Consider the following 14,270-nt stretch of genomic DNA (forward strand, 5'->3'; position numbering starts at 1 on the left):
CATAGGACTATTAAAACTCAGATAAACCGTAGCCACAAACATCATCCTGATAAAAAAAAAACTTCCGTGGGCCCCACAAAGTTTCCAATGGTGGGCGTTCAATATCTTCTCTTTCGTGTGGTGTGGCCCGGAAGAATTTTTTTTGGGCCAGGGATCGCTTGCAATTGCACCATTTGATGAATAGCCTGAATCTCACACACGTGTAACATTATGGCAAGCGTGCGGCGACTTATCCCTCTCATGGTATTTTAAGAAAACTATGTGCGGTTTTGTCTTTTCAAATGCCATCTTTCCTAGTTGAAAAAAATGAGTAGAAGAAGCCATCCTTGCTAATGGATTCAACTGAGGAATGTGCTATGTCCACGTGGCAGTTTGAATGGTCAATCGGATCCGTTCATCTAGTGGTCCCTAATAAAGATTGCCTATGTTTCAAAAATCGAACTCATTAAATAATTTTATCCACTACTTTTCTCTTCACAGTTATTTTTGTTTTCTACCGTTATTTTAGTGGCCACTGATCAATGGCCATGAAAGTGTAACAGATTCATTTATCTATATACATGACATGGGCCCAATATATGAATGGACCTGATGGTGAATAAACATCTCCTGTCACCACCATAGGCTGTCTTTACCATATTCCTTATCTGCACTTAGTTAAGCCATCAAAAGATGGGGTCTTTCTCAATGATCCAAGCCGTCTGAATGATTTTGTGGACACTTAAAAAAAAATAAAAATAAAGAAATCCCAGATCAAAAAGCTTGAAGCCTTTGATCATTCAAAGGCAGATAGCCCGTTCATAATCAAAGGGTCAAAATATGTAGCTTCTAAAATTACAAGACAGTCGTACATATTTTCCAAAACTAAACATCCACAAAGGAAGTGGAGATAACCAAAGCTACTCAAACAGTTACAAAGACAGTTGACGTAGTTTATAAGCTATTAAAATAACAATAAAAATTGTAGTATAAAATATCTTAAATGTTGCTATGGGCCGTTTTCTTTATTTTAATATTCTAATTTAAGAGTTATATTTTATATTGTCCCAAATTTAAGGCTTTGCCTATCACACAAGTAGTTTGAATCACAAAAGATGACCTAGATACTTTTTCCTCAAATTTCTAAAACTATATATATATATATATATATATATATATATATATATATATATATATATATATATATATATATATATATATATATATATATATAGTATTATAATGTTGACTTAGTGGGAGCTTTTGATATGGAATGGTGCATCTGATTGATGGTGTGGATGACCGAAATATTAGGAAACTACATGTCTATTCCTTCTATGTGTAAATTAATGAAAATAAAATATAAAAAATTTTAAAAATAAAAGTCAATTTTAACACAAACAAGTAAACTATCAAACATGCAGGATACAAGAGATATTAATTAAGTTTATTATTATTATTATTATTTTTTTATTTTTAAACGTAGAAAACCTTGCGATGTAAAGGAAAAAAACTATGGGATGCATAAATACGCTAATAAAAATAATGAAAGTACAATTACTAAAAGACCTCTTTTGAATATTCGAACTATATTACTCAAAGGTGAATTACAAATTACATGAAAGAAATGAATTTCTCACAAACTAGATATTATAGAAAATCTCAACACAATCATTGAAAAAGTAATCGAAAAAACCAACATTATGTATGGACTATTAGAAATTCATATGTGAAAGTTTAAGTGGTAGAAGATTCTTGATCTCCTTCTAGTTCAAAATTTCATTCTCTCTGCTTTCTCATATTTTTCTATTAAAAAAAAAAACTAACCTTCTTAGAATTCTTTCTAAAAAAACTACAATAAAATAAAATAAAATAAAAAATCATTTTCTCTCTCTTTTTAATTTGCTTGGCAAAAGACCAAAATATCTTCACTCACACATGATGCAATAAAAGACTATATAAGGCGGGTCCTATCTCCACATGAGGGACTCCCAACATAACACACATCAACGTGAGGCCTATAAAACTCAGCCTAATGGTTCCTTTTCACATTCATACATAGAAAATGTAATATAATTATAAAGGATGGTTTCAAGCCTAACATATATGGACCACAATTTATATTACTTCCGCATACAAAATATAACATGATAGGAGAAGGTTTCAAGCCCAATCCGTTGGACCATAATTTTTGTCCACCCAACCAACTAATTCCAACCTATCATGTTTGTTCGACATCCAACCCTTCCAATAGGTTGTCCCTACCATGAGCATCGCTGTAAGGAAAAATCAGCCCCATCTGATCATTATGTAGGCCACACTATAGAAAACAATGTTTAACCATTGATATATGACAAAAAAAAATGTGTGGTCCACTTTTCAAGTGGATATGGCTGATTTTTGTACAAAATAATCCCTATGATTGGGTCAACCTATCCAATGGGACGGATGTCGCACATACATAGAAAGGTTGGAAATCATTTGCTGGGTGGACTGTAAATTATGGTCCAATCATTGAGAAAATTGAAAAAAAATAAATCTAAAGTAGAAATGTGACGCCATCCCCAGCCTCTCATAAACCCAAGTTTTTTAGTTTATTTATTATAGGTACATTAAGACTAATATAGTATTAACATGGAGGCTCATGATCATGCCTTTCTTCCATTATCCACTCAAATGTCATAGCTTTTCATAGAAAATGATGGTGACCCATTTTCTTCAAATGTGGCACTCATATGCAGCTATTTGGACCATCAAAATTGTTGGACATACTTGAATATACAACATATATATCTCTAAGATCACACTAATTAAGAAATCTAACTATCAAATCCAATGGTTATAAAATGAATAAGTACAAGTAAAATAATGAGTGGTCCAAATTCAAATGGTTGGTATCATCTTCTTCTCATGACTTCGCGCTATGTAACTCCCCGATTGGTTCATAGATATATGCTGTCCAGCCATACCACATGGATTGTAGAAGAGCCATGATCACTTTCTTGATGGTACAAAACTATTACATTTCAGCCCTTCATTTGGACCAACTCATATATTTAGGACATCATGGCTTTTCTGTGGGACCCACCATGATTTTGAATGGTTCTCTTCAATTTTTATACTTGTTTAGAAATTGGGCTGGATTTGGTCCATAGTAAATTCATCATCATTGACCTAGATCGGCTCTCTCAAACTTGGTTAAAGTCAAGTAATGTCCAATTCAATCTAATAATATTGTTTTGCAATTGTAATTTGCTATCTATAAGCATCAATGCATTTTCCTACTCTATGTACCCCCTTATAAATGTATGGGGCTACTTTTTAAGCAGGGTGATCTTGTGGTGGGCCAACCTACCATTGAGGTAGATGTCTCTCTTTCACATGACAGGTTGGAAGTTATCCCTAGGACATGGTAGGTACTTTAGCGGTTATCCAATTAAATGTAAGCATTTCTAACTAAATGCTCACATTCAATTGGATGAAGCATTCATTCAGTTAGATGTAAGCATTTATTTAGAAATGCTTACATCCAACTTAGCATTTGTTAAACTAAATGCTTACATCCAATTGATGAACGCTAAGTCACCATCCACCTAGATGATGATTTTCAACCTGTCATGTGAGGGAGATATCTACCTTGCCAATGGATCGTTCTCAGGACGAGATCTGCTTACATCCAACTAGATGAATCCTAAGTTTCCATCCACCCAGCATGTAACTACCAACCTGACATGTGAGGAGACATCTACCTTGATAGGTCTTTTTCTTATGATGAGAAATGCTTACATCCAACTGTATGAATGCTAAGTTATACCAAACACCCAGCAGATAACTTCCAACCTGTCATGTGCAAGAGATGCTACATCGCTGATAGGTGGACCTACCATATGGACCACCTTGTGCAAAAATTAGCCCTATGCACTTATCACGAGCGCTTCGTCATAGAAATAATGCATGTATTCTGTAAGTTAAAAAAAATGCATGTGTTGTGTGTATATGAGTAGCGCAAGGCCGATCTTTGCACAAGGTGATCCTCATGATAGAGTCAACCTACTTGGGTTGGGTTGCAAGTGCGTGCTATGCGAATGTTACTTGATGGGTAGAGTTGTGTCGTGCCACCATGGTGTGGACATGAAATATGGAGGGATGGTTGGTTATTTTGGCTCAAGGACCCAGAACTATTCAGGTGGGCTCACAAGGGAAATAGTTGGGAAGGGGATACCCACCATGTTGGGTGTATGAAATTCAATCCACTCAGGTGGGTCATAGTGCAATCAAGGGTGTGTGTCCCCTTCTCAACCGTTTCTATCTGTGACCTACTCAAATAATGGATCAGCATGCTTTTTATGCCCCTTGTGGTAAAAATATTAGGCGCATCTCATGGATGGTTTGGATTTCATACATACATCATGGTGGGCCTACACAGCTCACATGTGTAGGCCTGATCATGACCCAAGTACTTTCTCAAGCATAGAGCTGGCCAATCATATCATAATAATTCTTTAGAACTCATACATGGCTAAAGATGATGTCACATAGTGATAATCAAATGGCTATTTCTTTTTTTTATTTTTATTTTATTTATAACACACCCGACACACACATGCACGCACACAGTAGTGGGATTTCACCACCTATGGGTATCGAACCCAAGACCTCGTCTTGAAACTCAGAGTCTACCACTGAGGTAAGGACTGATCAACCCAAACGGCTAAAATTACTTTATAAAGTTATTAAATTTCTCTATAGTTATAAGAAACAACTAGAACTTCAAAATGTTTCAGAGATCTGTGAAACTCCCTAATCTTCTATAGAATGCTTTACAAAAAGAAAAAAAGAAAAAGAAAGAAAAACCCTTCATGTATGAGGAGATGCAAAATGGCTAAGTCCATGGCATGGGGTGTGGAAATGCTCATTCCAAGACAATCTTCCCCACTTGATTTGGGTGAGGTCTATATCACTCTTTCCTCATGGAACCTCCTGATATGGTCCTCGAACTGCATAATATCTCTATGCATTCCAATCGGTGTAGCTGTCCAGCAAATCTGTCCACTTAATTAGATAATCAATGTAGGATCGAACACCTAATAATCGAATTGTCCAATCCAAAATAATGTACTCTGCATGTGGAATGAAGTAACCATTGTTGTAAGTGCTCACTTAGAGATTCCCCTCCTTGAATCTTTATGTTTTCATGAAAAGGCTTCAAGTTACTTCTATAGAGGACGGGGCGTATCTCGAATCATGGTGTTAGCTACAGCTAGTATAGGAGACTTTTCCAAGCCTTTGAGTGATAGGAAAATGGCCCTACTTCACCTAACCTCGTGTGCCTTAATGTCTGGAACTGTTTGAATAGGAGTTTCACCATCACCAAGTCTCGACTGGTTGTCTTTTCTTGTCCACCAATTTCTTCATGTGTCTCGTGCCTTCTCTTGATCATGTGCGGAATTTTATGTGTGAGTATAAAATTTTAGCTCAGTACTGTTGTTGTTCAATCAAACAAGAGATCACATGTGTTAACAAATGGCTCGTATTTCATTAAGTGTATGTGATTAGGATAGCATGCTGAAGTCTTATTTAGCTCGAATTTGATTGAACGCTTTCGACCCAAGGCACCAAATTAGCCGTATGATTAGATCTATAAAAATTGATATGATTGTATAGCCACTAATGTTGCAACAAAAAGATGATTTGAAAGGAAAGGGTTACTCATTCAAATGAGATCTTTTTATTTTATATAGTCTCCGAAAAAGCATCCATCATCAATAGAAAGTTTTCCTTTTAGACTAACCTTATCATATGTATCCTACATTGTAAGATATCTGCATCGACAAGACTTTATGTACCTTGACACATATGCTACTCGATCACATGTGCCACTTGTACGATGGTCGCGTATCCTCTACCAGTGCTCCTTTTTTCTCGATTGCAAGCGTGCGTATAAATCTGAATCGTTTCTAATTTTGGTAGACTGTGTAATCGGTATCCTTTAATGCAAGAGTAAGATTGTGCACATCATTTTCATATAGTGCTAACACACGGAGGCGTCCGATTAAATTACTTGAACTATGCTTGCACATGTGTAAACACATACCATGCAGGCATTAACTTGGCACATGTAAGGAATCCAATATAATGAGTAGGCTAAACCATGTAAACACCATCACACAACCTTGGTGATTTTAAACCAAAGTCCCAAAGACCCCCTGATATCAAAATAGGACGAAATCCAAGGTCCTTAAAATGTGATTCTGATTAATTTTTTTCTCCCCTTTTTAATTTTTTTAATTTTTTATTTTTTAACACAAGCACACACACTCACGCGGGATTTCACCACCTATGGATACTCGAACCTTTGACCAACTGTTGAAACTCCTGAGAGTCTGCCACTAGAGCAAGAGGAAGGACCCAAAAATATTATGATTTTGATTGCACATGAGCAGAACTTTATCTGCTCATCCCAACCATTTTGCTACCGTTTAAAAGTAAGGGTGGATCATCCCTCTTCACATGTGGTATTGATGTGCAACTCTCAATGACTATTAAATGGACACGTAAAAGCAATTTAGTGAGTGGTCCAAATTGTATGAAGGAAATTAAACAGTGAATCTTGTCTTCTCATTGCATTTTCTGTTATGCTTCTTCATTAATAGCTGCTTCAATTATTAGAACAACCGTCCCCCCAACAAAATAATTCTAAATTCATGTGGTGGCCCACATGATGATTAAATCAGACTACTTTTATAGCGACCAACTTTCATAGTGGGGCAAACCCTTGAGCAGTTCGCATGCAATTCAGTCTCGGTGGATCATGGTCAGCACTTGTTAAAGGAAACGGATTGGCTACTCCCCTGCCACCATCCAATGGCTGGTGGTTGGTGCTATGTGGGCCCCATCATGATGTATGTGTTTTATCTATGTTGTTCATTTATTTTTTTAGATCATTTTATGATATGAGACCAAAGATGAGTTATATCCCAATCTCAAGGGGACCACATTACAGGAAACAATGTTGAATGAACATCAATTATTAAAAACTTTCTTGGGGCCATATAAGTTTTGGATCAAGCTGATATTTGTTTTTTTCTTTCATCTAGGTCTGTATGACCTAATCAACAGATTGGATGTCAAATAAAAAGTATAGTGCGCCTTAGGAGGATTTTAATGGTGGATATCTAATTTCTATTGTTTTCCTATAGTGTGGTCCACCTGAGCTCTATATCCCTCTCATTTTTGGGATCAAGCCCTAAAATGATCTGTACAAATGGATGAAAAACATACATAATCATGATTGGGCTCACAGCGCACCGACCACCAGCCACCGGGCTGGTTACGATGGGAGTAAGCAATCCGTTTCCCTTCTAAAATGGGAGCTGATTAGGTGAGAACCCAGACTCACCCAAGACGGTGTGGCCCATACTGTGGTTCCCACCTTGATGTATATATTCAGTATTTACACCGTCCATCCGTTTTTTCAGATAATTTTAGCATAATATTCTAAAAATGAAACTGATACAGATATTAAGTGAACCATAGGATAGGAAAAAAGTGGTGATTGACTATTAATGGGCCAGAAAAGTTTTGGATCAGGTTGATATTTGCTTTTTCCCTTCATCCAGGCTTATCTGATGTTATCAACAGATTGGATGGAAAATAAAGGCTACAGACACATTAAGGTGGGCCCTAAGAGATTTTTAATGGTAGGCGTTTAATCACCAGTGTTTCCTATGATATGGTCCAACTGATAATTGGATCTAATTCATTTTTGGAGTAACGCCTAAAATGATTTGGAAAAACGGATGGACGGCTTGGATACAGAATAGATACATCAAGGTGGGCCCCACGGTAAGGGCTGCATCCTCTTGGGTGAGTCCGGGTCTCACCTAATCCCCTCCCTTGTAAAATAGGCTTATGCACGCTTGCCCCGGTCCGTATTGAATGCCATGCACACATGTCAAGAGATCAGATTGCCTGTGAAAAATCCACTGCGTCCATCTATTTTGAAAGACTATAATAGAGCAGTATTATGAAAATCACGTCGATCCAAAACTCAGATGGACCACACCAACAAAACAGCAGGAACCGCAACATCCACCGTTGAAAAGTTCCTGGAACTGACCATGATGTTAATATGCCATCCAAACCGTTCATATAAGTATTACCACTCAGATAAACTGTAGAAACAAATATCATCCTGATACAAAACTTCTGTCACCTCCAGGCATTAAATCCCCACTGTATCGTGTGGTATGGCCCACATGACTTTTGTATCTGACTATTTTTTAGGGTCCTGTCATATTGCGGTCTTTCAAAATAAATGGACGGACTGGATTTGCCATGGACATCTCTTGGGCCCCACACAGCTCCTGCCACAGATATATCTCTGTACCCGCTGTCACAGTCAATCCACTCCCCACACCTCACATCCCAGTGGGCCCCACGTGGATCAACCAAGCAACCAAAATCTTTAAGATGGGAAAATCCTAACCCTCTAAATATCTCTTCGAAGATAGAAGATAAAGCAACGGTTCCACTTAGAGTGGAACGGACCACTAAACAACCGGCCCCACGGATTTAATGGGCAGTTGGTGGGACCCACTGTAACGCCCTGAAAATCGGAGGTCGTGCATATACTCGATTCCCGAGTTCCCGAGGTCACTTATAGTCAATTTTCATTAATATGCGATCCAATCTAAATGTGCAGTCTGGAATCTCCTGGTACATGAAGTACATCCACACAAGTTCACTGAAATAAAAGAGACTGAATACAAATATATATATATACATGTCCAAAAGAATACATGGGTCGCATAAGATGCTACCCAACAAAATCGCAAAAGAATAGTAACCAAAAGAATAGGACTGAGCCCCCCTGCTCAGTGACCCAATCCCGCCGATCAAGCTGGCGGAGAACCCTCCATCAGCTGGAAGTATGATGACTCGTCCTCCTCGTCCAGGCTCGTCTCGCCAGGCTCCTCCAGTCCCGAGTCACCTGCATCTATGAATGAGTCTGGTTGGTGTTTTAAAACACCGTCTCAGAGTGAGAGTGAGTGATCAACTCAGTGGATGCTATTAATCTCAAGTTATCACAGGCATTAATTTTGATATGATCTTAATGAAAAGCAAATAATCACATACGTCTAAGTAATCTTATTAATGCGCATGTATGCAGCATGACATGATGCATGCCCTCACCACAACGCTCCCTCGTGCGACAACATCTAACGATCGCCAATGCCAATACTCCCTCAGTGCGACTTCGACTGCTGAGTCGCCACCCTAACTAGTGCGATGCAATGATCGTGTTAGCCGTGTGATTAGTTAGGTCCATTGATCCAGCAGATTTGAAAATCTGGTACACCCCATATATCAATGCCCTAAACGGGTTGCGAGGCCAAGACCCTCCAATGCGTGAGGCCGAGACCCCGCGGTCTGTGGTCCCGTCGGGTTCCTCATCCCCGACTTCAAGCACATGAAGAGTGCCATGAGAAAGGGATCGCTCGCGGTCACTACGGGGAGGCGCGGTACCCCAGCATAGGCCGACAGCTCGGACACAGTGTCCCATTCCACCATGCCCGGCTCACGAGGCTGTGGACCAAATTTCAAGTGGGTTATTGATGGGCTACAACGGTTGTAGGGTGTTCCAGGTTCCATACAAGTGTGAACAAGCAGGGTTAACAATCAAGGTTGGTCAGACAGTAGGCTAGACCTCACGAGTCAGGCGAGCGTGAGGCATGTGACATCGGGCACGAGGGTCTCATGTAATCGAACTACAGCCACCCGATCACACCCGCCCAAACGCATGGGTTTAGCCATAGCATAGTCCAACCGATGGGACTACCGTCACTTCTCAAATTCCTGACCAACCCAAGGAGGGTGAGGGGATCCATAGCATACCAACTATCCAAAAATCATCAAGCATAATAGTATCCTATACGTATGCATTCCATCCATACAATACGTACATCCTCGTAAGCAAATATACATTGTTAATAACTAAGGTGCGTGTGAGTGTGTGAGTGTGTGAGGAAGTTAAACACTTCCTCCATCTCAAGGAATCATGTGCACAAGGTTATAAATTATACACACAAAGTAACACCACATGTGAGGAAAAGAATCAAGCAACCATGGGCATACTGTCAACCATACATCAAGTCATGTGAGAGGCAAAATTAATCATCATAAGAGTCAAGCAACAATTCCATATTATTTCAACAAACCTACAATTCCTAGGGTTTCTCTAAATTCTCCAAATATGACATCTAAGCAACCAAAATCATTAATTTCATATTAGAATTGGTGCTAGGCCACCTAAGAACAATAGTCCGCACCTTCGAATTCGTTGGAAGCTTGGGAACAACCCAGGAGCAGGGATTTTTAGGGTTGAACAGCCGGAATCCCTAAAGCAAGCATTTGTATGTTAGAATCTATGCTAATCTCTCCTCAACACATGGATTTTAAGAAAAAGGGGTGAGGGATTTTACCTAGACGATCAACGGAGTGAATGTGTGGTTGTGGTGGAGGGATTTCCTTGGAGAAAGGGTAGAGAATTGTAAGGTTGAGCTTCCTTGGGCCCCACCATCAACAATACCTTCCTTCACTCTCTTCTTCCTCTCTCTTTCTCCTCCTTTCTCCTCTTTCTCTTCTCCTTTTTCTCTCTTCTCTCTTTCCTTCTCTAGGGCAAAATCGTATGGGGAGAGAGGGTGCCCAAATGAGGCCCTTTTATAATACCAGATTTGGTGGAAATGACCCCAAATGTTAGGTTTTTACTATAATAGACCTATGGGAGGGTCTTTTCAAGATCTAGGGCCCACTATAGGGTATACATATTGATATACACCGTAGGATAGTTAGCCCTAATGATGATCTATGTATGAACATGATCGGCCCGCCATTTGGATGCGCCGATCGACAGATATGATTAGAAATCTATTCAACGGTCACCGATGGTTGATCGGCGCCACGACTATATGGATATGAGCAGGGAAATATCCTTACTCCACGTGTGAAGTTTGGTCGCAAACCGACGGTCCAAAATCCTCAACTTTGCATAAGAGTGGATGACTCAATTCACTTAAGTTTCAGATCCTTTCTTTGGGGTATTTGCGCTTCTCATGCACTCGTCCTTTGGCTCAAGTTGAGCGGTTCTGGACACTACCCGAGTCCGACTCCCGCGATGGACGTCGAGCCCAGTAAGACGAACATTACTCTACAATTTTGGAACTAATGGCCCACCAAGGAGCGGTCTAGAGCTTGTTCGGAAAATCGAGGCATTTTTAGAATGAATTAAGTATTGAGATTTCTCGTGGACAGTGATCAGGGTTTGGATTAACTATATTTATAGGGTGACCTATTTATAACCAGTGGAAGTGGATATTTGGTCATGATCACTCTAAACCGTCGGTTTTAGATTAAAAGAGTAATGGGGTTAATTTTGTCTATTATTCAAGATTCGGGCCCTATCTGACTCTGCCCCAGTTAGATCTTTAATTTAGTCATGCTAGCCTTGATTAGTTAGCGAAGGGTCGGTTAGATTTGGGCCCTCTGGCCTTTAATTTCAATGAATTCTCACAATGGCTCTCTAGGATTTCTCATTGGCTTTGGGGTGGACCCAACACCCCCTTGGCCACCAAATTTGGTGTGTATGTGCCTTATGGCCCAATGAGGGGCCATATAAAATTTGGGAACAAACGAATGAACGGTTATAGGGTTTGAGTAAACGGTTTCGATCTTCAAATGGCCCTGTGGGGTTCATTCCGGTGATTGGATCAGTTATGGTGGCCCTCTGGTTATGAAATTCATAGGATAGTTGGTCCATGGCCCGATGAAGGGCCACGTAAAATTTGGGGACGATCGGATCTGGAGTTTGGTCGCACGGGCTCGATTTGCGATCAACGGTCATCGTTTCACGATTGGGTCCTAGAGTTTGTGGACGGGTGTAGGAAAATTCATTAGACCTTCTCTGAAAATGTAGAAGAGATCCGACGGCTGGATAACCTTGTATCTCAGCTTCATTTGCGAGCGCCAGATTCCGATCCTAGCATAAGTGGGGTGCATTTAGTCAGTGCCAGATCCCACTTCTGGGTCTCCACTGGGTCCGTGGTCCGCGATGGTCCCCAAGCCCAGTGAGATCTATGCTCTCTTGAATTTTTATAATTTTCCAACCTTCCCATGTCACGGTATAGCCTGCACGGGCTGTCGCTAAGTGTAAACAGCCATCTGGCTTGGAGGCCCACACCAGGTTCTATCAAGGCTTGTCTGGTCTATTTAATTGAGTTAATCTTGGTCTAATTTATTTGTGATACCTCACTATGAGTGGCTTAAACGAACGGTCCTGTGGTAAATCCTACGTGGATGCCCCAGGACACCATTCTGGTTAGGTGGGACGTTACACTACACCTGATGTTCAAGTGATCGGGCGGATTCGTTGGTTTCCGACAGTTGATTAATCGGATTTGTGTGATTTTTTACTGGCTTCACCCCCGTATAAACTAACATTAAGTGTTATTGATCATTTAAGTGATATTATAAGTTAATTAATAAAAAAAACAATTTAAAAATTTTTGAAAATCCAAAACAGTTCAGGATGTTACACCCACTGCTGATGGAAACAACCCCAAATCAAATTGCTCAGGGGATCCTGACTCGGACTAACGGGCATTCTCTCTTTGAATCTCTACCGTTGATTATTTTGTGTTCGTAAACATCTGTAAGATGTCCACCAATAAATGACTATTGTGTTGGTTTACAACCCATCTATAGTTGCTCCAACAATCTGGACCGTTCAATTTCTGATACAAGTCTGACACGTATAACTTCAGCACGCATGCTTATGGAGCACCATACTCTGACATGTACCAAACTCACTGCCATTTTTTATTGCACATCCATGGGTTATTTATTGAAGTCAAAAACTACTTTTGTGATTTTGACCAAGTTACAGATAAGGGCTGCCACACTTAAAAACGTCAGTGTCCTTCATCTAGAACCATCCACGTGGCACACGTGGATATGATATGGACGGTTCCCCACCACAGTGTCCGTCGTTCCCGTCTTATGATATCCCGACCATCCAACAAAAAAAAAAACAGTGTCCTGGATCTAGAATCATGCCTGTGAGGACACATGGATTAGACTGTGACCTCTCATCAAGTGGGCCCCACCACAGAGGGAAATGTCCCATCCAATGATCCTGACCATCCATTCAGAGGACAAATCGCCAACCTATGTTTTGTTTTTTAGTGGCTAATCGAATAGATACAAATTAAATATCATGAGACAGAAATAATGCGACTTTGGCACGTCCATCACATGTTGTGGGGCCTAAGATTAAAAAGGCAGGCAAGCATTAAAAAATGGATTATCTCATGCTACTGAATATATACAGACATGAGGTGTGAAAGCAGCATAAGAGATTCCCATTCCCTTCGTTACATTGTCTTATATGTGTTATACTGTGTTTGGTGGGACACCTAAGCTTTTTATGTCACCCACATTTAGTTGGATTTTCTTTTCATAATCATTCCAAACAGCCTTCTCTCTCTGTCTCTCTCTCTCAATGAGCTGGGTTGGCCCATTTTCGAAACTTGTCCCAGATGAGATGTCCCCTCTTCCCTTCTGTCTCTCTGTCCTTTTGGCTTGGCTGGGCTGACCCATTAACTGAATTAGCCTGTGGGCTGTGTTCAGGTTCTGGGTACAAATTCCCTTACTCGCCGATGCAATGCCACCACATCTATATCCACACTCATGTCATATCGAGCTTGAAATGGGTATCCATGGACAAGGATTCGGGTCCCACCACAATGTTTATGTTTTATCATGCTGTCATCTAATTTTTCATATCATTTTAGAGCATGAGGTCGAACGTAATCTAAATCTATTGTAGACCACACCACATGAAACAATGGTGATTGAATGGCCGCTATTAAAATCTTCTTGGGGCTATAGAAGTTTTAGATGAAACTGATACTTACGTTTTCCCTTCATATAGGTTTTTTTGACATCTTTAACAAGTTGGATGACAAATAAACTTTTCACTGGGCCTCATAAAGTTTTTAATGATGGAACTTTAATCACCATTGTTTTCTATAGTGTGGTCCACCTGAGTTTTGGATCGGTCTCATATTAGAGCAAAATTTTTGAACTCATGCTTTAAAATGATATATAAAAATGGATACACGGCGTGGATAAAACACATACATAATGGTGGGGCACATCGAGCACTGTCCAATCGCAATCAGCTACTAGTAGTGTTCGTAATCCATGTCCGTATCTATTTATAACAAAAAATT

Source organism: Magnolia sinica, chromosome 3 (assembly GCF_029962835.1).
Source record: "Magnolia sinica isolate HGM2019 chromosome 3, MsV1, whole genome shotgun sequence".
Classification (NCBI taxonomy): Eukaryota; Viridiplantae; Streptophyta; class Magnoliopsida; order Magnoliales; family Magnoliaceae; genus Magnolia; species Magnolia sinica.